This window comes from Vicugna pacos, chromosome 11 (assembly GCF_048564905.1).
Source record: "Vicugna pacos chromosome 11, VicPac4, whole genome shotgun sequence".
In the NCBI taxonomy this organism is placed as follows: Eukaryota; Metazoa; Chordata; class Mammalia; order Artiodactyla; family Camelidae; genus Vicugna; species Vicugna pacos.
Genome location: NC_132997.1, coordinates 55719798 through 55747193, shown reverse-complemented (window position 1 = coordinate 55747193; position 27396 = coordinate 55719798). Strand labels below are relative to the sequence as shown.

General features: G+C 36.7%; 1 long non-coding RNA gene across 1 annotated transcript in view; it reads right to left on the bottom strand.

Moving 5' to 3' along the window:
• LOC140699799 (uncharacterized) overlaps positions 1-27396 on the bottom strand; it is a 186987-nt gene that overhangs the window by 155958 nt on the left and 3633 nt on the right. The window contains exon 2 of the long non-coding RNA XR_012078042.1: positions 13006-13143. This is a non-coding gene — a long non-coding RNA (uncharacterized lncRNA). The remainder of the gene's footprint in view (positions 1-13005; positions 13144-27396) is intronic.

Sequence of the window (27396 nt, the reverse complement as noted above, 5' to 3'; positions counted from 1 at the left end):
CTCTAATGTTCCAAAATCTCATTAAATGGCATCACCATACCCTCAGATGCTCAAGCCAAAAATCTAGATGAAAGTTCATTTCTCCTTTTCTCTCTGGTTTTTGAGTAAATCCTCTCAAGCATAGATCTTGGATGTTTTAACATTGGTCCATTTCTTTCCATCTCCTAGTCAAAGCCAAAATTATCTTTCCTAACTGATTTTCCTGCGTCAACTCCTGGCCCTAAAAACCAAGCCGGATCCTGTGGGTACAAAAGCCTTTCCGTATCCCCCAGTTCTTGTTGCTAGAAAAAGGCTTTAGTCTTCCTAGACCTTCCCTGAATTTCAAAGATCTAATTCAAGCACTTACTAATTAGGCAAGTGAGAGAACGCAGAAACAAAGTAAAAGTAAGCCCAGCATAATCTTTCCCAATCACGTTAGCTTAAACCAATACTTAAATTTATCACCCCAAACTGTTGAGATAATGTCCCACGGCTTCAATCAGCTGGCCCCAAGCGGACTTAAAAATTGATGACACCAGGAGGTATCCTGATCAACTGAGAATTGAAACAGCTGAGCCATCACAAAGGCTCTAAATAATAAAATATCTCCTAGAGGAAAGGTAAAGGGTCACCAGACCATGACTTACGAGCTTATTTTACAGGTACACATAGACTAATCACGACCACCTGGGACAAAGGAACTCACCACGGTGATGCCAAAAAGTCTGCAGCTGAGATCTTATCGCAAAGCTAGGACTACAGAGACCCTCTCGCCCCTCCCCTTTTGGCTTTAAAAATCTTACACCCTGGCTGGCCAGCCAGCCAGCCAGCAAGATGGATTTGAGACAAGCCTAAGTCTCCCGTCTTTCAGGTTGGCGCCACCTTGAGTCATCAAACTTTTCTCATCCAAAGAAATGTTTTGGTTTGTGATCATGGTTTCACAGAAGCCCCCTCCAATCTAGGCTCCACACAGCAACCAGAGTAATACTTCTAAAAAATGTTTATGATTTCTAGTCAGTTCAAAAGGGTGACAGAGGAAGATCACGGGCTCACCTCCTGTCACGGACGCATCCAATCTGCAGCGACATGTGGAACAACTTCCTCTGGAAAAAAAACCTAAAAATTGTCTAAGCAACCTCTACACATCAGGAAAAGGAGAAATGACCCACAGAAAGCAGGCAGGAGAGGCTGGGACACAGTCTCATCATAAACGGCACCCCTGAACCGGGACCCACAGTCAGGAGGAAACTCAACACCCCAGCTTCTCCCTGAACAGCGAAGAATTCGAACCCCACACCAGGCACCACAACTTTTAAGACTTATTCCTGAGAGACGAGTCTCCAAAACCTCTAGCTTTAAAAAACAACAGGGCTCATGTCCACGAGACCCACAAGGCTAAAGGCTACAGTGACCTGAGAAACGGCTCTTAATCCGGCGCAGGGACTCACCAGCCTCAGCGCCCAGGCTGTGCGGAAGAGGCTCCTCTGCTCCTCTGCTCCTCTGCGAGCTTCGCACTGAGGGCCAGGCGTCTGACGGAGCACTCGCCGGCTGGCCGGCACCACCTCGGCTCTCGCCGCCAGCGGACTCTAGCCCGGACGCCATCTTGTCTCTCTCTCTTTCCTCCGCGGGCGCCATTTATACTCTCCCTCAGCTGCGTTAAGTGGCCACGCCCCTCTCCAAGTCCTGGCAGCAGCATGTGTCTCATTTTTTTTTTTTTTCCCTCAGCAGGTGCTAGCTTCACACTCGCCCTCTCCAGCGCTTTCCAGGGCGTCATCTCAGGGGCGGGAGAGAGGGGTTTTACCGGGGTCTGGTTCCCTGTTTTTACAGCTGCACCCAGGTGACACCCCTGGATCACCTGGCTCTTGAGGCCCCAGGGGCTTGTAATTATGGGCTCCACAGGGTTGTAACAATCAGAGAGACCGCCTACCCAACCCCCAGGGCCTTCTCAGATAGCCACTGAAACACAGCGCCAGTCTTCCTGTGAAAGCGGCCTATTTGCTGGTTCTGGAGAGTTGGCCTGGATGGGCAGGCGTCTGGATTGTAACTAAGGGTCTATGAGATGGAGGCCGGCAAACAAAAATCTTTGCATAGCCCTACAGTGGCTCCAAATCGGACATAGCCCAGGTCTCGGCCCTTTGGAGCCTCAGTCTTTGCCAGTTGCTGCTGAGAGTAAAAGAGAAGAACAACATAGCCAAGGCTATGAGTAACCACAGACATTAAGATCCAATTAGGTAAGATGCACTCTCTATAATTAGCACAGCCTGCAGGATACCTTAACCTCTATAAGCAGCCCAGGATCCTGCTGTGAGAAATGAAGTAGGAGAAGATAAAAATTGTCATCAAAAATATTTTTTCTCTATTATTTCTAGGAGACCATGTAATGTACTTTAGAATAAATATGTGTATGTATATATATACAGATACATTAATATGTATTGTTATACACTCTGTATGTATTATATACATACATGCATAAACTGCTGATTGTATATACACACATAATGTGTATGTGTGTATATATACATACACACAGACTATGTACAATATATATTATATATGTGTGTGTAGTTGAACAGGTAATACATGCAAAATGCATTTCCTAAAAGGAGCTATCAATTAACGAAACAAGATTAACCTGGTTTTGAAAAGGAAACTAGCTAAATTGAAGCCGAATGAGCTCAAGAGAGTGGTGCAATTTATCTTTAATAAGGCATAATTTGAAATTGAAACTGTTTCCTTATTATTTCAGGCTCAGAACTAGTAACTGTTTTTGAATCTTTATCTTACATCTAAAAACTTGCTGGACCTCATTTTGAAGAATAATTATTTATTAACAATAAATTATTTAAATTACTTGAGACTTCACATTAACTAGAAACCCAAATGACTTATCAAATGAGTTCTGGAAGAATTTCTAAAGTAATTGTACATATAACAGAAGTAACAGCCAACCCAACAGGCCCAAATTAGCTTCAGTGGCAAACTCATTTTCTATTAGCAGAGAAGTTACGGGGCTAGGGAGGGCACAGGAACAGCTCGCACCGTTTTCATCTGAGCTGTTTCATCCAAGCTGCCTCCGGTAATTAATTTGGGCTGAATCTTTCAAACAAGGTAGACTTACATCATTGACTAAATCTCAGTAGACTCTGAAAATCTGAACGAGTTTGAGCAGTCAACGAAAGTGAAGTTCTCATGAAAGCATAAGAGAGTTGAAAGAATTATATCAAATCTCATTCTTGATATTTTTATTTTAGAGAAAGAAAATTGCCTACAGTTAACTTAGATTTACAATGACTGCTTTCTTCACTTATTTACCAGGATCCTGAGTTTGTCTAGTAGTATAATTGCATAAAGTTACTTCTCCTATGTAAACTGAAAAATTCTGATCTGTTGCTAGGTCCACATATCACAAGTTGGTCCACAGGTCATTGTTTGAGAGAGATAGATATTGATCAGTAATTTCATCGCTGGCTGTCAGAATCACCCTGTAGTTTTAAAAATTACTGATACCTGTGTCCTACCTGAAATCTAACTAATCAAAATGCCTGAGCAGAAGGCTCAGGAATGTATATTTCTGTAAGGTCCAATGGTAATTTTGATGAACACCCACCATTTAGAATTTATGAACTGGATGATCTCTAAGGTCCTTTCCAACTCTAAATTCTATAATTTCTTTTAAACACCTATTTAAAAACCAATCTTTTCTTTTTTTCATGAAGTCATATACATTCCTAGAGCAGCCAATTTTGATGAATTCTCTAAAGAAGTATGTTTCAAAAGCAGTTGTAAAAGTAGCAGGGTTTATGTTTTAGGAATGCCTTCAAATCAAGTAAGACAAAAGCAATCAGTATTTTAAAAGAATAGGAGAGCTTGTCTTCCCCATAAAACAAGAAATCTGGAGGTGGGCAGTTGTTGTGTTAACTCAGAAGTTCATTGAAGTTGAGATGGTCTTCTAGTCACAAGATGGTTTTGTACTTACAACCATCTTGGCTTCATTCAAAGCAGGAAGAAGAGAGAAGCGCAAGAAACCATCTCTAATCAGGAAAGCAAATACCTTACAAATACCGTCTGAGTAGACTTTTCATCATGTCTTATTGACAGAACAGGTTCTTAAGACCACGTTGTGCTGTAAAACATCCTGAGAATTGGTTTGGACCAGTCTAATCTATTGCCAGGGCCGAACACATTACAGCCACACTAAGTGAAAAAAAAAATAAGATTCTGGTTCAAAAAGAAGTTGGATATTGAGTAGGAAAAATGTTGCAAACAATTTATTTTAAGTCAACTCTGAAAAAAACTTTTGAGATACATTTCAATTATATTTTATTATGGGTAATAATAATAATCAATTATAATATATGAGAAATGTTCATGGCTTTATGCAATTTCTGAAGAATAACTTCACAAACATTTGACATGTAATCATGAGTACAAGTGTGATCCTACCTTTCAAGCTTATTATTTTGAAAAATAACAATTATTGTCTACATTAAGGTCTTACATTACATCATTTATAGTACATATTTAATCTATGGCCATTATTGTTTTGCACTGTTAAGCCAAGATTTTCATTCAATAAGAAATAAATCAGGAACAGATAGAATTATTTTATTTAAAATCACAGAAGGAATTTTAAAAATAGGAATTTTAAAGTCCATCAGATCCCATTGTTCAATTTGGCAACAGGTATCAACAGCCTTGAAGTAGGGCACACATTATTGGCTTTAGCTGTTCAATTTTTTTAATCAGAAAAGAATACAAAAATTATCTATAAATTTGTTATTTTCAATAGCATAAGATTTTAAAACTAGTTTAATTGCCCAAGAATAATGAATTGTTCTATGAAATATACATTATCATATCATATAATGAAATACCATTTTCTTGTTAAATTTAATTAATGATTTAAAAGACTACTTAATGCCTGGGGATCTTCATAATGTATTAAATGAGTAAAGAAGGTACCTAATTATGTGCATTATGTTCCAAATTGTTCAGATAATAATTTATTTTTTACTTTAAAAATTTTTTGACTTTATTTTTGTGGGGGGAGGTCATTGGGTCTATTTATTTATTTATTATTAGTTTTTTTTTTTAATGGAGGTACTGGGGATTGAACACAGGACCTCATGCATGCTAAGCAAACACTCTACTATTTGAGCTGTATTCTCCCTCCCCAATAATTTATTTATTTAGAATATACTATATGCAAGGTTTAAAGTTTTGCATGTATTTATTTTATTAGATTCTCACAACTCTAGGAGGGAGGTTCTACCACCCTCCCATCTTACAGATGAAGAAACTGAGGTTTACAATAATTTTAGAACTTACTGAAAAATACACAGCTCACAAATGACAGAACAAGGATCTGAACTCAGAAAGTCTAGTTTCAGAAGCCAGGTTTATACATCTACAATAATATATATCTACAGAAAAATATCTTGGAAAAAAAATGCACCAAAAGGATAACAAAGGTTATGTCTGCTTGGTAAGATTTCACTATGTATTGTGTGTTTTCCAACATTTTTAGGATAAATATTTATTAACTATAATCAGAACATACAATAATTATTTCCTGGGCTTTCAAATCCTAGTAATCACGCAATACGCTTTTTAACCTAGTTTGATAGGCTATCAAATAAGCCAGTGCTCTACTCAACTACGGATAACATGAACTCTACAAAGTGTTACTCTTCTTCTTCACTAAGAGCTAAGACCTTTCTAAAATCATTACTTATGCCCAGTATCTCCTCTACAGTCCTCTTTAAGATCAATATCTTATTACACAGGCATCATAAAGTCAATTTATGGAAAGGAAATAAAATTCATGACAATCTATCCCTTGTTTCGTGAAATCAAGAAGGAGGAAGGAAAAAATTAAAAATAAGCATGTTTAGAAACTCAATAAATTCCATTCAACACACTATGTATCCAGTAAAAGAGCCATGGAAATGTATAAATAGTAGCTAATAAAATGAGTCCCAAAATATTATCAAGTAAAAACCAAGAATATAAACAACACGAAGAGAAAATTCTCATGTATGTTTAAAACTTCTATTTTTTTGCATATAAATAAATAGAAAATGGTCTCAAGATACGTTTTCAAAAACTTGCACCAAAAGTTCATGAATACATCTCTTCCAGGAGGAGGAGTGATAACAATGTGGGAAGAAAAGCACTATGGAGAGGCTGTCAGTTTTTACTTTACGTAGGACTGCTTTATTCCAAGTTTTTAAAATGTATTGTGTATTTATATTAAGCAAGTTTTGAAGAAATGTAATTAATGAATACATATTCTTCAAATTACCATCACAGACTCTATCCTTACTATAACCTATTTGTATTATTGTTGTTGTTTCATATATCTCAGTAACTCTTTTATATATAATAGTATGTATTTGTCTGATACAATTTTAGGAAAAAACAAAGAGGAAATTAATTTACCTCCCTAATTTTAATAGGAGCAAAACTGAATATATTTTCTTTTGTTTTTGAAAAGAAAGGAAGCTCATTGTCTTATATGCAAATATTGTTGACTGTTAGCTTCCATCACAAAATAAATATATACATTTACAAATAAAATTAGGTAAAAGAAAAGTAGATATACTTTATAACTGAAAATTTGTCATTCTCTGTGCAGCAAGACAATTTAGATATTCTCATTGTAAAGTTAGGTGTATACTTACTGAGTCCATTTACTCTAGCACAAAGTTGTTATTCTATTGAACTTTTTTTTGAGAAGTATTTCTTCCTATAACAGTATGGAGATTCCTTAAAACACTAAAAATAGACTTACCTATGATCCAGCAATTGCACTTCTGGGCATACATCCAGAGAAAAATCTAATTCAAAAAGTACATGCACCTTAATATTCATAGCAGCACTATTTACAATAGCCAAGACATGGAAGTAATCTAACTGTCCACTGACAGATGACTGGATAAAGAAGATGTGGGATATATATATGCACAATGGAATACTACTCAGCCATAAAAAAGGGTGAAATAATGTCATTTTCAGCAACATGGATGGACCGAGAGATTAACACAGTAAGTGAAGTCAGTCAGAGAAAGACAAATATCATGTATTACTTATATGTGGAATCTAAAAAAATGACACAGATGAACTTATTTACAAAACAAACAGACTCACAGACATAGAAAACAAACCAGCAGGGAAAAGTGGGTGGAAAAAGTTGGGAGTTCAGGATTTGCAAATAGTATTATATATAAAATAGATAAACAACAAGATCCTACTGTGTAGCACAGAGAGTTATATTCAGTACACTGTAATAGCCTATAATGAAAAAGAATATGAAAAGGAATATATATATATATATATATATACACACACACACACACAGACACACACACATATGTGTATATATATACATATATACGTGTGTGTGTGTGTGTATATATATATCACCATGTTGTACACCAGGAATTAACACAGCATTGTAAACTGACTATATGTCAATAAAAAAGTATTTCTTCCTAAATGAAAATTGGAGAGAAAAAAAAACATATCAAATATATGATTCCATTCTTTTTGAAAACCTCAAACTACTATTTACTACATGTTATACAAATGCCTAAACCCTTATAATCAGTATCAATGATCAAAGGGAAAAAAAGGTATTATATTTAATGTGAATTGAAGAATTTTAGGTAAATTGAATGTAGTTATTTTATCCTCTGTGCTTATTTTTTTAATTGTACAAACAACTATGAAATTTTCTATAGAATTTTAGTGAAGAAAAAAGCTGTAAAGACCATTTAACAGATAAGAAATCTGAAGTGCAGAAAATAGTCGATCCAAGTTATAAAACAAATTATTGTCAAAGCTCAGATTATAACAGAGATATTCAACTTAAAAGATTGGTCATGTGTTAACAGATGGAGCATCACTGGAAATAAGCTTTCAGGAAAAAAATTCTAACCTATTTAAAGATAATACATGACAAGTATAACAGCATACTGGTACTATTTATGACAAAAACAAAACACTTTGCTAAAATCATATACTTAACATTGTTAAAACTTAAAAAGCATGAACAGTGAATACATATTGACCTGGTTCAATAAGTAAATATTGTTAAGCTCTATTGGAAAAATTTTTAAGGAACGCAATAATTCAGAATGTGTTAATCTATATTGATTAACTGAATATAGATTGAAAAATTTCTTCTCAAATAAAATATTACAATTAATTAAATATCAACTCCACTGAGAATATTGTGATGTTGCTGGTTAAACTGATTTCTAAATGTTTTTGGTTTTTTGTGTTTGTGACTATAATGGCTATTTATTTGGGGCTTGAAAAAAGTTTGTATATGTAGGTTGATTTCAGGTTCAGTAAACAGTCATCATTATACTTTCAATTCACGGTTTAATGCAAATCTTGCCTTCAAAATTTAAAATAGGAATGCTTTTTTTTATGGAGTTATGATAATGTATGAGAGAACAATTCTAGGCTGAGGGTTCTCTTGAAATAAAGAGAATCTAAAAGTTCAATGATAAGCAGTGCATGGTTTAGTATAAGTGCTCAGTAAATACTTAACTTCTAATTTTCATAATTACCTTAAATTCTAGAAGGAAAATCAATTAACTTGAGAGTGATACCACCAAGGGCATTTCAAAGAACAAAGGATTAATTATTCTCCATGATGCCATTTTCAACAGTATTTGATATGGCCATAATATATCCTACTATACTATTTATTTATAATGTTTTTATTGATTGCTTATCATTTTATACACACTGGTCTAAGCCTTGTGGATGCAGGAGCAAACAAAGCAGACCAAAACCTCTACCCTCATGCAGCTTACATTGCAGTGAAGGAGACAGACATAACAAGATAAAAAATAAATTAGAGTCCATTAGTTAGTAATAGGTACTAAAGAGGAAATATAGCATGTTTATTTCCAGCTACCTCCTTGAACCATAAAGAATGCAGCACTTGTTAGTCACGGGTTCTGTTTGTTTACTTGATGATATAATGATTCTGTTCTAAATCCTTCCATTTCTGAGCTAACCTGAGTTATCATTTCTTGACTTTTTCTGTTCATTTATATTCCTATTACGATTTAATCTTGGTTTTACATGATCCAGATTCAACAAAGCTTGGTAGGAAAGTAAGAGAGTGTTTTTAAATCTGTCATATAAATGTATTACCACTATCCCTTTGGCTCCCACAACTGAACTGGTACACCTCCATGCCCTCTAGAAGGGCTCAGTAAATGCCCAGGAACATAATGATACAGAGCGCCTTGCATGTGCCACTGAGCTTGCCAATAAACTTGGTCTGTGGAAGTCAAAGTATACAATGACCCAACCCCATCAATAAAACATTATGCTTCACTTAGTAACTGGGCCACCCACTGGGGAACATGCCACATGCAGATACCCAAAATTATTTAGTGCTCATAAAGAGAAACTTCGTGATTACCCAAACATGTTTTTTTGTTTTGTTTTGTTTTGTTTTTGTAGAGGACCCTATAAAGACAACCCTCAGGGCAAAAGAAATGCTGAACAATTTGTGCTTAAAAGTAAGCCATCAAGAAACCTGAAGTGCCAGTAGATGCAATCCATTATTGACTAACTCAAGATTTCACTGAGAAAGAGTGAGACTATTGGCAACCCATACATTTAATCATTTCATGTGTGAAAAACACATTTTTTCCTCTGACTCCTAAGAGCCAGGAAGAATTCCAGACACTGAGTCAGTAAGACACATGCTTTTTCTTCCAGGAGTTCACAGAAGGACGCAGACACCTAAATAGAGAACCACGTGTCCTATCATAAGTACAACAATAGGAAATGAATAGGGACCTATTGGATCTCAGAGAAGGAGCACCTATTTTGGATGCAGGCTGAAGAGGGAGAGATATGGCAATTAGAAAAGATGTCCTGGAAGAAACTTGTACCTGGGTTATCCAGATGAAAGAAAGAAGAAATTCAAGGACATTGAAATGAAACCACACAGTATGTACTAAGAACTACAAGCAGTTCACTGTCAAGCAGGAGCAAACTTGATATAGAGAGCAATGAAAAACAGATGTGGAGAGATGTAGGGACCAGATCCTGGAAGCTTGAACTGCATTCCATAGGCAATACTTGAGGCATCTATGCGCTTTTAGGAAAAGTGGACCGGAGCAGATTTGTTGAGGATAGAAAAAATAGATTAGGAGGTTATTGGTTTAATTATGAAATAAATATGATAATAAATGATAATAAAAGCCTAAACTAGGTAGTAGTTGGGAAGGTTAAGCGGGGACATTGGCAGGAGTTGGCAATTGATTGATACATAGGAGTAAAAGGAAGTCAAATATAACTGCCTGGCTTCTAGCTTCCATAACAAGTAAAGTACTCTTGGGGAGTCTCAGGCAAAAGGGTTTGCTTTTGGAGGCTGCTGTGTGGCATCCAGGTAGAGAGGACCTGCAGGCAGCTGTAAGCACAGCCTTTGAGTTTTATGTCACCCTTTTATAAATGTTCATCCCCTTCAAGGCCATCTAATCTTTATTTTCATTAAATTTTATTGACTTAATTAAATTTTAATGATTTAGATACAAATGTTCAGGCTAAAGGGCAGGAAACACAGTGGAATATATCCTGCTTCCCTTAGAGAAGGTTCTGTAAAGACCTTTGTTACAAATGAACTCTTTTTTGCTTACTGTATGGAGCAGAGGGGCGGATAGTACAACCAGTCAATTGGGTTTATAGTTAGATAAATAATAATAATGATGATGTACAATTAAAAAGAAGAAAGGAAAGATGATATAACATATTTTACTTTATTATTTATTCTCATGAAAACCTATTAGGTAGAACATTATTAGGTAAAATATTATTTTCAATTTACAAATGAGGAAAAGGAACATCATAGGGATTAAATAAATAGTCCTAGATAACGTTGAAAGTCAGTAGCTAAGTCAGGATTTTTAAAAAAGGAAAAAAAAGAACTACTATTGATGGAAGACCTAATTTACATATAACCACCATATTTTATTTATATTCATTAATTTAATCCCTTGGGGTAGGTATCACTGTTTTGAATTTCTTTTTTATTATACACTATAACAGAAATTTGCCTGCTCTTCAAAGAGATGTTTCAGAAGTCTGTAAATATTTCATTCAAGTTTTATTTTTATATTTTTTAAACTAATTTAAAAAACTATTATAAACAATATACACTTACTAATCACAAAATATACTACATTAGAGAAAACCAGTATGTTACTGTTTGTTCCCAGATTAAATTGTTTAGTGGCAAATCTCCAAATATGAAGTCTCTTCTCATCTCCTTTTGAAAAGCGTACTATGATTGTAAGGTGTTACATTTAAAAAAAAACTGTCATATTCAGTTACTTATCTGTGTGAATGGTAATTTTCTCTATATCATGCAGATAAAATAAAATAAGTAATTTGGATGCTGAATGAAAATTTCATGTTTATCAAAAAAGTTTCAATTAGGATATTTACATGTACTTTACTAATAAACGTAACTTAGGAACTGTATTTTACTAAAGCATGAATTTCACCTGTTTTATAAATTTGGATTTCAGATAAAATTTCATTTGGCAAGAAGAAATTCTGCTTAAAATAATCAGCACCAATAAGTTTTAAAAGCATTAAATATATTTTTCTTTTTAAAATTGTTCCTTTTGGTTAATCAATATGGCCTCAATTTCATAATAAGACTTATAAGCCATTTCTGTGCAGTTAGGAATGTTCCCAAAGGCACATTCCTGTCTATTCTGAAAGCTAAAGAGACTTTCTAATGCCTGAAGATGATTTCATCTACTGTTTTTCTTTTAATAAATTTACGCTTTTAGTGTTGCTCATCACAACATAAATTATATAAAATCTGATGTTTTAAATTCTAGTTGATTGAATTTTTATGATTCATGTCTCCCTATAGGCACAAGTTTAATAACTTTTCTATTTTCCGTAATGCATAACACTTGGAAAGATTTAAGAGTCCAACAGTTGCTGATAGAGTTTGTGTGGCAGATTACCAAAGGAAAATATTGCTAGATGAAAACAGACTTTTTTCCCCTGACATTTGAGATTCTTCATGGCTGGACGTTTATCAACCTAAACACTAACTATAGCATTTCACTCACTTTGTCCTTAATTGTCTACAGAACAAATTAGGGTATTCAAGAATGTCCAAAAAGACAAACAGACAAAAATAATGAAAGAAAGACAGAAAGAAAGGAAGAAAGACAGAAAGAAAGGAAGGAAGGGAGGGAGGAAGGGAGGAAGGGAGGAAGGAAGGAAAAAGCCTGCCTACTTTTGTGGGTAAGAATACTCAGCTACAATACTAAGAAATCTGCTTACTTTAACAAGGTTATATACCAAGGCAGTTATTACACATGGTGATGGTGGGGTTTTTTGTTATGTTTTGGGGTGTTTTTTGTTATTTTTTTCTTTTATTTTTTAAAATTTTGGGGGGTTAGGGGAGGTAATTAGGTTTATTTATTTTCAATGGTAGTACTGGGGACTGAACCCAGGACCTTATACATGCTAAGCATGCACTCTACTGCTTGAGCTATACCCACCCCCCCAGTGATGGTTTGACTGGCATACAACTTCAAAGCTATCATGATTTTAGAATTGTCTTCAGAACATTTGAAGTCATGTGGTTGAAGTTTTATGCAGTATCTCTTAAGACTCCAGCCAAACCATAGACTTCTAAAAGGCAGGAACCATCCTTTCCAAACCTCAGAATGACAGAAGCAGTGCCCTGCATGTGGTGAGCACACACTGAACAAGGGTTTGTTTATATGATTTATTTTAAGCTCTTTACCTAACAAGGAAATCTTGTGAGGGCAGAGGCCCTGGGAATAGCCTAAAGTTAGTCAAACTTTGGCAGTCTGGCATCGGTTCAAGCTAGTTACAGCTTTAACAAATTAAGCCTCCTTCTTTGTCTTTTCAAAAGCCTACTGTGGTCTTGCCAGGTGATACTCAAGCCACTTCAAAATCACAGCACAACAGACGGGCAGTCTTGTGGGGACTCACCTTCTATTTCTTCATTCTGTCTTCTTTATGCTGTCTTAGTAAAGTCTGTCACTTTCTCTTAAAGAACAGTGCGATGAAGGAACTTGTAGAACTGATGTCAGGAGTGACTGTCTTCTCTCAGCTCCTAGGCCTGATCACCTGGGCAGAGGAAGAAAAGCGAATCAAAGTGGGTGGACCAAAAATACAGAAAAGCTGGGGGAAGCCTGGAATATTCAGAGGAAAGAAGAGAGAATCATTCTGATGACACCAACAAAATAGCCATCTGTTCTCTCTTCGATGGACTGTTAACACCAGATGCCCTCAGGAATCTCTGGGAAGCTCCACTTCTGTAATCTTGTGCCCCTTCCTTCAGGAATGACATACCACAAAATGGTGTGGGAAAATGGAGATGCCTCCTGTCTCCCTTGGGATCCTGAGAAAAGACATGCTGAGCTGTGCATGCAAGAGGCTTAATGGGATATGTTCTCAGGAACAACTGTTAGGAAGCAAGGGAAAGAGGGTTGAACAGAGGGAGAAGACAAACAGGTGCAGTTGTAACAGTGGCCGCACTTGAAAATTTCTAAAGCTTGGGAGGCCCCCAAAAGTGTTCTTATTGAGGCAAGGAGTATGGGCTTTAGTACTGCCCAATAGTGACCTGGTGCTGGCTGTGGGCAGCTCCTGGTCAGGGGGAATAACCCTGAGAAAGGCTGCCCTTTTCCATCAGAGTGAATCCTCAGAGAGGGATGGTCTTAGGCTGTCAGCAGCCAACAATGCCAACCACTTAAGAGTAAGTGCCTGTTTCCTTAAGAAGGACCTGAGGGGCATGACATGGTGTCACTCTTCCTGCTCAGCCAGACTAATCAGGACCATCCGTAGAAACAATCAGGACTGATTCTGACCCCAGGTTTATGTTACCTTCACATTTCACCTTCTGCTGAACAAAGTCCTAACCAGATGACAAATACCACTCTACATGGGTCATTTCGTTTTGTCTTCTCATCACTGTAAGATTTTATTTGTCTCAATGTGTATATAAAGAAACTGAGGCTCAGAGACATGAACTTTCCCAAGTTCACACCACTCGTGAGAGCACTACTAGTACTGAAAATTAGATTTTTCTGAATCCAAAGTGTTCTGAACCACTTCATAGCATTCAAGATTATATTGTATTGGTTGTGTGAGTTTTTTAAAATTTTTTTAAATTTTTATTTATTTATTAGTGGGGGGAGGTAATCAGGTTTATTTATTCATTTATTCAATGGAGGTACTGGGGATTGAACCCAGGACCTCATGCATGCTGGGCATGCACTCTACCACTGAGCTATACTCTCCCCTCTCTGGTCGTGTTTTTATTCCTGACCATCCCACAGATACTTGTGGGGAGGGGTACAATGCATTGACGTAGAGAAAGGCAGTGCATAATTCAGAAAATTGAGGTTTCTGAAAAGTTACTGAATATACCACATCATGTGCCCAGGAACATCATTTCCAGGCCAATGAGACAGGAAGAGGACTTCACACCAGCCAGGTGAGCTAACCTGGATCAACATCATGGATCTGGAACTCTCACATCTGAACAAATGAACCTGAAAATCATGGACTGAAGCAACAGTGCTAGCCATGGGATTACCTCCAAAAATATCATTTATAAGAAGACTCTTTTTCTCAAACATCTTCCTTGCATCACTTCTCACCACTCCAAACCCAGCATTCTACCACAAAATCAAAGATTTATTGAAGGTAAGGAACTGGATTTGAATGGTGTTCTAAGTGTGTCACACTTCAGCTGGCTTTTTTCATTTGTTCTTTTGTCTTTGCTGTTATTTCTTTTTTTTTTTAATCTCCTGATCTTTTCCCAGAATAACTACTATGTCTAGTTCAAAAGCAGAGCATAGCAGATGTTTCTCATCTCAACTACACAAAGGTACTATGCAATTATGGAATATACCAGAAGTTTGGAGGAAATGCAAATTATTCATTTAATAATAAAAAAAATTTTAAACAGAAATCATCACAAGAGACTATTTTCAAAATGTTTTGATGCCTGCATGTAGGATTATTTTCCTGTAATAATTACAGTTTTATGTTCTAGCATGAACCTCAATAATATTACATGTATTAAAAGTCTGAGTTTTATTGGAAGTCTGAGAACCTGATGACTGAGAACAGTTTGTTTCTGGACATCTCTCCCCAAAACAGAGCAGAAACAACTTCCTCCTTTCTCCTTTCCTTTCTCATTTCTACCCTTCCCCCACCAAGACAGATGGTTGTTGTAAGCAAGCAGAATTACCAAATTGGACAAAATTTTCCCAGTCTTGGGAAATAAAGATTGAGTACAGACAGGAGATGACCTTTTCTTTCCCTATTTGACTTAAATTAATAAATCCCATGAAATAGATGATGCATGCAGTCCAGAGTCCAAAACCCAGGAAGAATTCAATAAATATTTGTTGAATTCATAAATGCCTATCACCTACTCTGTGAAATCTCCCCATTTCCTCTAGAAGAATTAACCCTTCCCTTCTCTGTGCTCTGAAAACATTTTGTGCATTTTTCAATAACATTCTCACGAACTGAGAATGTTTTTATTTTGTTTTATTTAGTAAAAGCTTCTGTCTCTTCCTCTTGTCTTAAGGGCAGGAACTGGTTCTCATTCAGTCTATATTCATACTTTGCCCTGCACAAAACAAGACTCAATGACAGCGTTTTACTGACACTCATGATCAACCATTTTAGGACCTGGAAGAATGGGCTGTGGAATTGACAGGTGTGCCAAAAAACTGATGCTGGTGGCAATGGCAGAACTTTATATATAGACAAGGAAGGTGGATTCAGTTCTGCTAGTTGCCCACAGAAATTCTGTAGCACACTGCAATGCACTCCGTCTCATTTTGGCATTGCTGTCCTCCCATGCCATCTGCAAGCGGCACAACACCGTCAGGCTGAAATCTACAAGCTGTAGTGCTAATGGTATGCCTGGGTTGAAGGAAAAGAAAGGAGACCATTCAGGCTGAAACCCAGATCTACTGCTGGCATAAAAATTGTGCTGCAGAGAGCTGCCAAAGCTTCTCAGGCCTGACCTGAGACGCAGGAGTTTTGCTTCTCTGGGTGAATTTAGGAATGGTTGAATGACCATCATTTCATGCCTCATTTCTTTGTCCATGCCTTTGCTCCTGAGAAGCAGTACTATGTGGTGGCTACAGGGTGAACCCTGGAGTCAGGTGGCCTGCAGTTGAATCCCAGCTCCACCATTTTCTAGTTGTGCCCCACTTAAGCAGGTTATTTAATGTCCCCCATGGTTCATTTCCTCTGCTAAAAAATGGAGAAATAATATTTAGGTCACAGGGTTGGTGTGAAGATTAAATGAGTACCTGGAAAGCACTCAGAATAGTGTATAATGCAGCATAAATCACCTAACATGTCAGCTACACAGCGGGCACTGTGTGTTGCATGATAAGGAGTCTGGAGTTTACTCTGAGTACGTCAGTAAGCCATTGGGGAGATGGATCTGATTTGTTTCGTAACTATCACTCTGACTACTGTGAGAAGCTGGATTGGCAGAGAAGGAGTGGAAATGTGGAAGTGAGTTGGGAGGCTCCCATGGCAGACCTGAGAGGAAGTGATGATGACTTGGAGCAGGTGACAGCTTCCTCTAGAGGAAAAATAAGACAGGGTGGGCAGGATTAGCTGTATGTGGGGATAGAACAATAAAATTTGCCAAAGGAGTACATGTAGGAAGCGAAGGAATGGAAGAAAGAAATAATCAATAATGATCTAGGTTTCTGGCTTTAGTCATGGAAGCTCAGTGATGTCATTCACTGCAATAAAGATTGAAAGAGGAACATATTTTAAGAGAGAAATCAAACATTTTTGCAGGGAGTTCTAAGTTTCAGATGTCTATGAGAAGTCCATATAGAATTTTCAAGATTTAAGCCTGGAAATTATACAAACATCTACATGGAGATATAAACTGGCATTGGCATATAGATATTTAAAGCCACAAAAAGAAATGGTATCTATGACTTTGGGGTTGATATAAAAGAAGGAGGAGGACATAGTCCTAAATGACCCCAGTATTTTAGGTCAGAGAGAGAAGTATCACATGAAGGTGACTGGGAAGAGTAACCAGGGAGACAGGAGAAATCCTAGGGAGTGTGGTATCATAGAAACAGAGAGGTGAGAACGTATGCAGGAGAGTGAAGTGATCTGATGGTTCTGACTACTGTGTCAACTAGTCAGGTGAGCAGAGAAAACTGTTACTAGATTTAGTGACATGGGGCCACTTATGACTTTGACAAGAATCCTTTTGATGGAGCATTGGAAATTAGAAGGCAGTTGGAAAGGCATTAAAAAGTTAAGTGGTGGTGAATAAATGGAGACTTTTTGGAGAAAGTTTATATTAGAGGAGAAGAGTGAAAGAAAGAGTATAATAAAAAGACTCCATTTTTGATATTTGACTCCTGATAGCTTTTATATCCCAACCCTCCTCCGGACCCTATGCCTGACATCTGGGTGAGTGGATAAGAAAGCCCACTTGCTCCCTCCCTCTCTTGGTGCTGCAGGGAAAGTCGAACCCACACAAACCCCATCCAGCCCTCAAGATTCCCCACCCCACCCCACCCGTCTTTGCTCTTGCTTCAGTCCAGACCAAACCTGAGCCTTTCTCCTGGGGGAATCCTTTTGTTGTTTATTGTGTGAATAATAAAGCTTATCTCATATATTCCTGGTGCCCATGTGTCATTCATGCCAACATCAGGCATAATTTCCTGGTGGAGGCTGCCCAGCATTTGGCAGGGGACACTAAGCACCCAAATAAAACAGAGACAGATGCAGGGCATGAGGTCAAGGGAAAATTGGACATTCTGTTTTCATGGATGTGGGAGAACATAGAACATGTTTTTATGTAAAATGGAAAATTCCAATAAAAAGTGAGATACTGATGAAGCAGGAGAAAGAGGGAGTAACTGCAGGAGCAAAGTACTTGAGTGGCCGAGAGGAGCTGGGGTTCGGGATAAGGGCAGAAGCTGGCCATCAATAGCAAGAGAGACACCCATCCCTTTGTAACAGAAGAGACGATGTGATTCAATTCAGATATCCCAAATCTGAGCCAGATAATGGGAATGAGTGCAGAAGCAATGTTGGAAGATGGCAGAGAGGTACTGACACTGTGGGAAGCTGGAGAGAAAATGTGCTTCTACAAGATTCAAATTGGAGCTCTTACAAAGTGCATCCTGTCTAGGGGCCAGCCGTTTATCAATCGTGGGTCTGCACCTAGTCCTCCAGAATTGCTGGTATTCCCTATGAATTACTCCTGCCATTCATGCCCCATAAAAACATGAGACTGGTCAGAACACAAAGGCTATGCATCTGAATATGCAGTAACAGTTCATGATTTTCATCACAACCTCCCTAGCTGCATTTTTATCTTCATCTTAGGAAGGATGTGTTACTAAAAAAGTGTAGACATTTCCACAAATAAATATTTCAATTTTCATTTCTTTCTATTTCGTTTCTTTAGGGTTTTTTCAAACTGTTTTAACAGTTGTCTAGATATCAAAAGGTAAATTGTTAGTTATTGACTCCTTATACATTTTTTTCCTTTGAGATTCATGAACTACGTGTTCAAACTAGGAAAGCAATTCACAATACCCCTGAGAACCAGCAAGCTGAATAGAAATGACGATATCTCCACAGAAATAGACTCATTACTCTGCCAGTATTGCACAGGGCTTTATGAATAATTGTTATAAGACAAAGGGGCGTATAGGAGGAAAGCTTTTGCATTTATCTTAGATTATATTTTTGTACTGAAAACAATTTATCCACTTGCATTTAATTTCCTTTGGTGTTAAGTTTGCTATTTTCCTTCTGCTCAAAACAGAGTCACAGTCTAACATTTGGAAATTAAAAAAATATATTAGTATACAATAAGTTAACAACATAAAATCAATAGCTGTTATATTTTTATATTAAGGAAATTTTAAAAATATATTAGTATAAAATATGTTAACAATGTAAAATCAATAGCCGTTATATTTTTATAAATACAATTTCTGTATTTTTTTCACTTTAAAATGTCATTTAAATAATAACATATGTCTGGGGTTGAGGAGAAGAAAAAGAAGACATTTTCATGTCTGCTATGTGGCGAGTGCTAGGTTTGGTGTGTTGAACACCTTATCCCCTTTGAAGTAGGTTTTATCTGCACAGATGAGAAAACTGAAGTTCAAGAGTTTAAATAACTTGTCCAAAGTAAAAAAGCTAGAAAATGGCAAAGTCCCAATGTAAATATACATCTCATTTTGAAATGCCTTCTGTTACTATTTCCCAAAATAGAGGTTAAAGGGAAGGTGAAGGATTCCCATTAAACTCAAAAACTCATAACATCAAGTAATTTTAGACATTTGACATTTGATGATTGACAATGACAGAGTTTTCTCCCTTCAAATTACTGGCATTCGATGTGGCTAATATTCAGGTCAAAGTCATGCATCTTTAACTGTGGTGATCAATCATTTCCTTCTTTTAATCTAATCACTGCCTTTCTACTTGCATGATCAGAAAGTAGGAGCAAAAAAAGGGGGAGGGTGGCAGAAGGGCCATTGAGGGTTATAGGAATCCGAGTATAGTTCTTCCTGAGTAGACAGTTTTGTCTACACTTCAGTTCAGCACACCCAGGGTGTAAGGGTAGAGATTAGAGCCTTTGAGGAAGTCAATTTAAAAAACTCTAGAAAGGGCAGTTTGTTTGGTAAATTGACCTAACATCTTTAAATTAAAAAATAATAATAATAAAGCAATCTCATATTATTACTTTAAAGGAATATTTACATCTGTGCTACAATAACTGATACACAACAAAATATCAATGCAGACCTTTCACCTGTCTATCCTGAACTGACTATACCACACTGAGCTACTTCTAGCCCCAGGAGGATAACATTGAAAGATTTTATGGTTCTGATTACCAAGGTGAGTTTTGCATTTGTTGTTGTTGTTGTTGTTGTTGTTTATTTGGTGGGAGGTGTTTTTTTTGTTTTGTGTTCTAACGATTTGATGACTGTTTCTTTAGTTAGTTTTATAATTTTGACAGTTTAGAATTTAGACAAGACAGATCAGCTGGGTTCATTGCAGTAACAAATATCCCCCACATCTCAGGGGCATAACACAACAAACATCTATTTCTCCATCACATCCCATGTTCTTTGGAGACTGGTGATGGGGTCTGATGGAACAGCCACCAACCTAGGGCCTCGGTCATCACCCTTATGGAAGGAAACAACATGGCAAATCACAGACCAGCTCTCCAGGCTTCTGCTCAGACCTCACCACTACTTATTTCCCTGACCAAAGCAAGTCACGTGACCATAGCTAACTTCATAAGAGGAGAGAAGAGCAGTCCTGAAACGTGTACAAGGGAATAACCAGAAATATTTGGTAGAAAGCCCTTGTAACCTCACCACAATCATTTCTTTTCCTTTGATCTTTCTTTTACCAGGCAGAAAGACAACGAGAGATAAACTATCAGAAGTTAGGAATTCAGTCAACAAACTAAAGGAATCTAAGTCCACCTAAAACAATGTAAGAATGATATAAGGTAGGTTCTGAATTAAGAACAGCATTTGTTTACAAAGGAAAGAGAGGGAGAACATTTCACTTGAGAACAGATTACCAGGAATGAAAGATGACTTATTACACAGGACCAAGATTATATATACATGGTGGTTGTGTCCCCATACTGATCCACAAAAGTTAATGTAACCCACCTGTAAAAGAAAACCAGAACTACAGGTAGTGTTGGCCTTAAGTTTGGGGGTTTAGGAGCAGGAAATATTATAGATAAATTTCAAAAGTAAAAGGAGGTAGAAAAGGGAAAGCTTCTATTTCTGTCATTGAAATTCAGGGCTGATCCTAAGCAACCTTTTTAATCGATAAGGTTGACTCTGGTACCTTAGCCCTGGGCCACAGACATCATTGATCTCACACTGTCATCCATGACACAGAGCCCTCTACTCATAACTATTGTAATCTCTAACATTATACTAAGATCTGAAATTATTTTTGCCTTCTTGCAGTTCCAGTTTCCTTTATTTTAGTGCACTGATTTTAGATAACAATTAAATGAAAAGGTGTGGTTTAGTGGAAAGAAAACTCAGCTAATCATCAGGGCATATGGGTTCTAGTCCCACATCCAGAATATACTTACTAGGTTATAATTCTGTGATACACTGTATGGGTTTTAATGTATTAATCTACAATATAAAAAGAAAAATAAGAAATAAGAGCTGTCACAGAATCAAATGAGATAACAGGAATATCTTCTTTTAAAATTCTAAAAGTAGTATAGAATTATAAGGTGTGGTTATTATTATTTTTATATGGTAATCAATCTGATTAAAACAAAGTATACTAATGTTTTAAAAACTGACTCTTATATAACCCAAACTGAGCTACTTGCATCTTCAAAAGTGAAAGTTTAGAAATCCAAGTATTGGCTTTCTTGAAACCAGAGACTTGTTTCTTTCACTGGTCAGTCATGGTACATAGCATATACTCAATAAATGTTGCATTGCTCCTAAGAACAAAGAGGGAACAGTATGAGCTAAAGCCTGGAGAAAGCAGGAAAGTCATCCTGAAAAAGGACTAAAGGACTGTACGTGATGGGGAGTGTGTGGAAATCAGGAGTCACAGGGTTGAGGATGGGTCGATGCCATTAGGGGTCTTGAGAGACAGGAATGGGAAGATAAACTTTGCAGACATACAGCATACAGCAATGCCAATTAAATAAAAGGCACAGAAGCTGATGTCCAACTGTCCTCAGTCCCAAAGTAATGAACCTGTTAGGGTAATTTTTACCCCCTTTTTAGACATTCCTTAGTAAACAACTGACAGGTTTCTAAATGGCAAAGATTCCAATATTCCTGTATGAGGGGATTTCCCTTTCATCAATTCATCTGCTTTTCTTTCCTAGTTTAACATATATTTTTACAATTTCCTGCACAGCTTAAAATTCTAGTAGCTACTATGTGGGCTGTGTACCTTGTTCTGAGATGCTTTACACAGACATAAATTACATATGCACAGAATACATTAGTGAGGGCTCTGGATGAAGTGTTTGATAGGTAGCAAAGGACATATAAAGAAATGTTAGTGCAGCTTTTGTCAATCAAGGACGGAATTAATCACCAGCAATATGGACACCCTAACTAGACAGTTTGATTAATATGGCAGAGATACGGATTCTTCCTAGTCCTTCACTTGCCTTGTCCTCCTGGTAAACAACAAGACCTCTTCAAAATACAACATTTCATTTAATCAGGCAAACTTAAGATACGGAACCCCCATGGCTTCTTGGAAGAGCCTTTCATCTCAGGACAGAAATGTTAAAATGGGACATCATACTTAGTTCTAGTTTGAGAGGAAAAGACTAAGATTAGAGAGAGACCATTTCTCTCTATAAATTTTCTTAAAGAACCACATTCCTGATGGATTTCATTCATACTCTAGATCAAAGCATATCCTTTATGTCCATAGATATACATAGCATATCTCACTCAAAGAAATTCTATGATGTAATTATATTATCCCTCTGCAGTTTTCTCATACATTATTTCTGTAATTGACCTCTATTTCACTTACATTTAAAAATTAGATTTTTGAAAAAAGTATATAGTGTGATCTCATATCAGTCATTTCTAATCAGCACTTAGCCCAGGGGGAAAAAAAAATCACTTTTTAATGTAAATTTCAGGTCATTCCAGCTGAGTCATAAAAAATGATGATCTCACATCTAATATCTAATTATCTCCCTAGGAAATAAGGTTAAAGAAGTTATAAGTAAGAAAACCAAGTAGGAAGATGCATTTCTCGACTTTACATTATTATGTCTTCAGCCAGCCTCATCAAATGGGAGTAAATTCAAAAAAGATGGTGGCTAAAACAGAACTAGCAGAAAAGCTAGCTATTTACCTTTGCTGTCCGAAGGCTGACCAGCGGTCCTGCCCTCACTCTACTCCTTCTTTCTACCACTAATCCTGGACTAAATGGATCTCCATAGATCTTGTGTGGTTTGAGTACTCTGTGACTGAGAAAATCCACAGTGTGGCCAATAATATTTTCTAAAAATTCTGCCACAGCAACATTTCCACATTTCTACATTCTCTCTTAGAATTCTGCCACTCTCCATTAGAGGGACAGTTTATTTCCCATTCTCTTAACCATCTGGACCAAAACAATGTGGTGGACATGATGCTGTGTGACTTTTGATGATAGCTCATAAAAGATGATATGGCTTTTGTGGCCCTATCACTCTCTATGTTTGCCCTTTTAAGTCAGCTGCCGAGCTGTAAGGAAGTTCAAATTAGTGCTTACAGAGAAGCCCATATGGAGAGGAACTGAGACCTCTGACCAACAGCCATGTGAGTAAGTTTGGAAGAAGATGCTCCAGCCTCAGTCAAGCCTTCAGATGACTGCAGACCCACTTGACATCTTGACTACAACCTCATGAGAGAGCCTGAGTCAGAACTACCCAATAACAGTGTTTGTTGTTTCAAGCCACTAAATTTGGAGTAATTTGTTATGCAGAAATACTTAACTGTTACATCTTCCTATTAAGGTTAAATGAATGAAGACAATGACCTTCTGACAATAAACACCACCAGAAACAAAGTGTATAAAAGAGAAAGAGCCAAAGACGATGGTCAAGGAGAAAAAATAAAAAACAAACAAAAACAGCAACCAGAGAAAGAAAGGAATTCTGGTTTTCATGGCATGCTTTAAGTAATTCAAAGAGCTGAGGGCAATTAAAATTATACTCATTTGCCTGTGGCTATTGAAAGCTCTTGAATCCCATGTCCAGGGATTCTGCTCCACAAGACTCCTCAAAAGAGAACAATGTACAAGAGAGATATCCTGCCTTTTCAAGTACCATAAATAAGGCAAAGAATATTCAAAAATTAGAATTTTTGCAGTATGAAGCAACTCAGTTTTCATACTTATGACAATTTTTTTTCTATTAAATGACTCATATGAAAACCTTGTGACAAGAATGCCAGCAAAAGTATAGAAGAGAGCTCATTGTTATTTCAAATGCTCTCAGGATCTCTGGGAAAGGGGAATATGCCAATGTGTATGCACTGACCTGCAGCAAATCACAGCAGTGATTTTTTATGACATCCTAGGGACCATTATGAATAACAAGCAAATTCTGAGTGAAATAAAAGAAATGGTGATGCCATATTCTGGATTTTCTTAAGAAATCCTTGAAATCATATGTATTTCAGAATTCAGAACTTCTTGGATTTTAGAAAGGTAATCTGTGTATATCACAATACCCCAAAACCAACAAGAGTAATATTTCCACATAAAAATGAATGAGTATTAACACTAAATAAAATATAAGTAGCCTCAAATCTATTCAGGTTAATGTTTTCTTACAAATAAGTTTCAGCACTAAATTTATGAAAATATTTTGGTATTCAGAGCTTTTGGGGTTTTAAAACTATAGATAAGAGATTATGGACTATAATGATAAAAATATCTACAATTTGTAGATTTAATTTGTGCCAGTCATTATGTTACTCTTACTTGATTTTCCTATCTTCCCTGTGAAAAATGATAAAAGTGAGGACTATAGTGGTTCAGTAACATTTCCAAAGTCACAGGACTAATAAGTGGGCAAATTTAGGATTTCATCTTGAGCCAGACTTTGAATGCAACTGCCTTTAACCACTCTACTGTATTGCAAGGGATATAAGATTGTTGGGCTTTTTTTTTAAATTGAAGTATAGTCAGTTGACGACATTGTGTCAATTTCTGGTGTACAGCATAATGTTTCAGTCATACATATACATACATATATTTGTTTTCATATTCTTTTTCATTATAGATTACTACAAGGTGGAATATAGTTCCCTGTGCTATAAGAAATAGACAACAAAATTTCTTCTGGGTTTTCTTGCTTTTTTTCTTTTTTATTTCTTTTAATAGAAGTAATAATGATGTTAAAGAATTGGGGGAAATAACTGTCCTGACATTAAATTAATACCTTTAATACCTTTAAAAAAAGGTAAAAAGAAAATCTTGTTATAGGTCTTATACCAGGCTATACCATCCAGGAATAGCAACATAAAGTAGTAATTTCACTAGCAGTAGGGGTTGTAGGCAGGGTTAGGTGAAGGTGACCATGATTTGAGTTTGAAAAAAGGCATAGCTAGAAAGGAATGGGAATTATTTTCCTCACTTTTTGTAATAGTGAAGATATTCAGAAGAGTAGATAGTGACAGAACCCTAAAAAGAGACTTTCTTTTGCAAACACTAAAGATGATTTCAGGAAGAAATTTAGGTTCTCCAGATGACATAGGAACAGAAATACCTAAAAAATGACACCAATGGAACAGCTAGCAAAGAGCTGGGAAAGAGTCTCAAATCAGAGGATTTCTGGAAGCACTGCACACATAAGTTATGCACCAGAAAGCTGTATAGTGTAATATGTGTTGATGATTTCCATCAAAGAAGCTGTGTTCCAAAACAATGTCTTAGGACTGCTGGCAAGTAGAGAAGCCACGGGCTTCCTTCACAGTTCATTGTCACAAGAGCTCGGGAAGTCCTCAAACAAAGTGAAATGTGTGTTTCCCTTCCAATTCCAGCTAGCCAAACAAATCAACTCATACTAGCAACACCTCTGACACAAACGCCATCCATGCATGAGACTTACAACTATATTAGGACAAGGTAAATTTATATCTTAAACAAATGCTTTCCAGTGAAAACCATCACGTGAGTAGTATTTTGATGTAAATACATGGATGCTAAAAGTAAGAAATATTTTAGTTCAGACAGAGGGATTAGGATACCATCAACTAAGAAGGTAAATTAACACCTAAACACAACAGCAATAATCAAACTGTTATAGTTTGTCGTGATCAGCTACTTCCATACACAAGGGAAGCACCAAGATCAGCAAACAGTTGTAAATATTTGAAAACATTTGCTTTACAAATTCCTAAGTCAAGGGTAGAGCCACAGATAATTGTAGATAATAGCCTTCTGTTAACCTAAATAAAATTGTGAAGCCTTGTGTCAGTACATAAGAGTATGGGTGGAGTCCAAGACTTTATAAAATAAAGATGTCTGAAATTTATACCTGTTTAAAAAATTAAATCTAGTTTAATTTGCTTGTGGACACTAATGCTTTTTTAATTGTAAGAATATTGATTAAAATGGGACTATATGTGTAGAGATACAGAAAATATCAGATCTAGAAAAGACAAGTAAGTAGAACACTATGATAATATAGCTCATTATTTCCTAGATTTAGGTATAGTATAAGTCACATGTGGTCCTTAAAATGTAACATTTATGGAATCTGAATCTATAGAAAAATATCAGTATACTATAGTTACACTGTTAGGATATGAAATGGAAATATATTATTGCCTAAATTGATCCTCATTATATACTTCAGGACATAACAGAATATGGATAAGAATGAGTAAAAATAAACTGTCAGGTAATTACAGCTCTGAGCGTCTGATTCTAAGAGAGCATGCTTAGAATCTCCTTTAATAAATGGCTCTGACAACTGGCCATATGGAATGGTCTGGCTCTCTTATTTCTGGGTGTTCGGACTTGATTTTTTCCCTGTCCTCTTACAGCCTTCAGCACCAATGAACAAGATAAGGAAAACTGGAATGGGCAGCTGAAGCTTCTGCGGGAGTGGAACCAGCTGGACCTAGCCAGTGATGTGATTTTCACCATAAATGGCCCATGGGAGGTAAGTAAGAATCCCTCCTGGGTTACTCCATTGTCAGGTCTGGTCCACTTCTGACAATGTCTTCACTGTTCAATCCTATCAAGGATTGTTCTGTCCTGGTATGTCATTGTTGCCAAACCTCGTGTTCCTCATCTGCAGTATGGGATAATAACATTGACTTTGTAGGTTGGTTGTAAAGAGGTAATAAAAATAAATGCACTAATGTAAAGTAACAATCCACTAATACCATCCAAAGTTTACAGCTCATCAGCCATGATGTGAGAGGTGATTCTCCATCTGGGTGTAGAGGTACAGATTTTCTCCTGGTAGCAGATGGACAGAAGTGTGGAGAAAATATGTGCAGGATGATTGAAAGGGATTTATCAGAAGTAGCTTGACTAAAACCAAGACAGAAATACTCATTTTGCACCCTGCCCCACCTACCTAGCCAAGTTCTGCTAAGAGAATTGTCATCAGTGAGACACATAAGAGAAAAACAGAGTAAGTTGATTGAAGACATACAATGTATATCTTAGAGCTAGAAAATTAGGATTCCCCCAGGCAAATAAGCACCTCTGCTATAGAGGCTGTATGTTCAATAAAAACTGTAGCTTTTCCCAGTAGACTGACTTTTCTTACTTGCAATTTGATCAAAGTTGTAG